Genomic DNA, 2111 nt, shown 5'->3' with positions numbered 1-2111 from the left:
TGCTGAAAATATAAAGCTTGGAGACTTTGTGAGCACAGCAGACTAGTTGTTTTTCCTTGGCCCTGTGCATGCAATAAAGCACATACAGTCACTAAATAATAGCAATGTGCTTATTCCCTTCCCCCACCAGCTCAATTGGGAATGGGAGCAGCAGTTATGAGGAAACTCACCCATCCCCTTTTTTTGCCATCTAGTTGCAACCAACTTACAGTGACCCCATCGGGTTTTCAAGACAAAAGGACAATCAGTGGTAGTTTGCCATTGCTTGCCTCTGCACAGTGACCCTGGCATTCCTTGGTAGTTTCCCATCCCATCCCCATTTAGGGGAGGGATGGTGGCTCAGTGGTAGAGCGTCTGCTTAGTAAGCAGAAGGTCCCAGGTTCAATCCCTGGCATCTCCAACTAAAAAGGGTCCAGGCAAGTAGACATGACAAGCCTCAGCTTAAGACCCTGGAGAGCCGCTGCCAGTCTGAGTAGACAATACTGACTTTGATGGAACGAGGGTCTGATTCAGTATAAGGCAGCTTCATATATTTATCCCAGTATTAACCAGGGCTGACCCACTTATCTTCTGAAATCTGATAAGATTGGGTTAGCCTGGCCTACTCAGGTTATGGCAAACTCCACCTACAGGGTTAGAAATTTTCTTGCAATTACTGCCAGCCCTTCAGGAGCCCCAAATCTTCTTTCCCTAAGCCTGCAAAGCCTCTTACCTTGTGGCTGCCAGTAACCCAGGACAGCAACAAATGCTGCAATGGTAGTAGCCTAGGTGACAGGAGCCTCTGAAGCAGCATTCCCTCAAAGCTGACTTTGTGTGAGTTAGCTCACAGTTTTTTAGTCTCTGGCTCACACATTTTTGACTTAGCTCAGGACAGATGGCCCCAGAGCAAACTAATTTAATGCAGTAGAATCACAGAATCATAGAGTTGGAAGGGACCTCCAGGGTCATCTAGTCCAACCGCCTGCACAATGCGGGAAAGTCACAAATGCCTCCCCCTAAATTCACAGGATCCAGAGATGAGCCAGAGATAAGCCAAATTGCTCACTCACAACTTTAATGCCAGTAGGTTGCAAAGTAAAATTTTTGCTCACAAGACTCCACAGCTTAAAGGGAGCATTATTCTGAAATATAGTTGTCCCTTTGTGCCTGGAACCCTTAATATGGACTTCAGATACCCTGGGGAAGAGTGCATCTCAGTGCTGCTGGCATTTTGAATATGGCTTTGGCACTACAGCATGCCAGGGAAAGGGGAGCAGAAGGGAGGCTGGAGTTCCTTCACTCATTCCCTGCCACCATCACAGCAGTCATAAGAGCGTAAGAAGAGCCCTGCTGGATCAGACCAGTGGTCCATCTAGTCCAGCATCCTGTCTCACATAGTGACCAACCAGTTCCTCTGGAGGGCAACAACAGGGCATAGAAGTAGAGGCCTCCCCCTGATGTTGCCTTCTGGCACTGGTATTCAGAGCTTTACTACCTGTGAATGCAGAGGTTCCCTTTAGTCACCATGGCTAGTAATCACTGATGGACCTTTCCTCCATGAATTTGGCCCATCCTCCTTGAAAGCTGTCTATGCTATGGCCATCACTGCATCGTCTGGCAGTGAATCCCACATTACAATCACTTGTTGAGTAAAAAAGTACCGGTACTTTCTGTGGTTTTTTTCTGAATCTATTGCCCATCACCTTCATATGGTGCCCTCTAATTCTTGCATTTTGGGAGCAGGAGAAAGAAATTACTAGCTACTCTTTCTGCCCCATGCATAGTTTTATAAATCTCTATAAAATCTGGGGAAGTAGGCAGGTGGAAAGGAGTGGAGTTCTCAGGACCGTAGGCAGCAGGGGGGCAAAGGGGCGGTGCCCCCTATAGAATCAACAGCACCCCCACCCAATCTTCCCTTTCAGTGAATCTTCTCCAGTGCCCCCTGCTGTCTATGGCCCTGTCTGAGATGCAAACAAATTGCCACATGTAGTGTGAAGCAATGCTTACTCTGCAGTAATCTGGTTAAATTGCTGGGTAATAATAGGAAGAGGAAAAAAATTGTACATTTTAGGGTGCTTAAAGTTCTCCACATTCATTTATTCCCAGAGCCCTTACCACAATCCCATAAATTA

At 46.8% G+C, this 2111-nt stretch overlaps 1 non-coding gene across 1 annotated transcript; it reads left to right on the top strand.

Moving 5' to 3' along the window:
* Window positions 1-325: 325 nt before the first annotated feature.
* Window positions 326-400, top strand: TRNAT-AGU (transfer RNA threonine (anticodon AGU)). The gene has a single exon. It is a non-coding gene; the product is annotated as a tRNA-Thr (tRNA).
* Window positions 401-2111: the final 1711 nt, after the last annotated feature.

This window comes from Heteronotia binoei, chromosome 4 (genome assembly GCF_032191835.1).
Source record: "Heteronotia binoei isolate CCM8104 ecotype False Entrance Well chromosome 4, APGP_CSIRO_Hbin_v1, whole genome shotgun sequence".
Lineage (NCBI taxonomy): Eukaryota > Metazoa > Chordata > Lepidosauria > Squamata > Gekkonidae > Heteronotia > Heteronotia binoei.
Note: the sequence above shows the minus strand (reverse complement) of the source record. Positions and strands in the feature narration are given on the sequence as shown.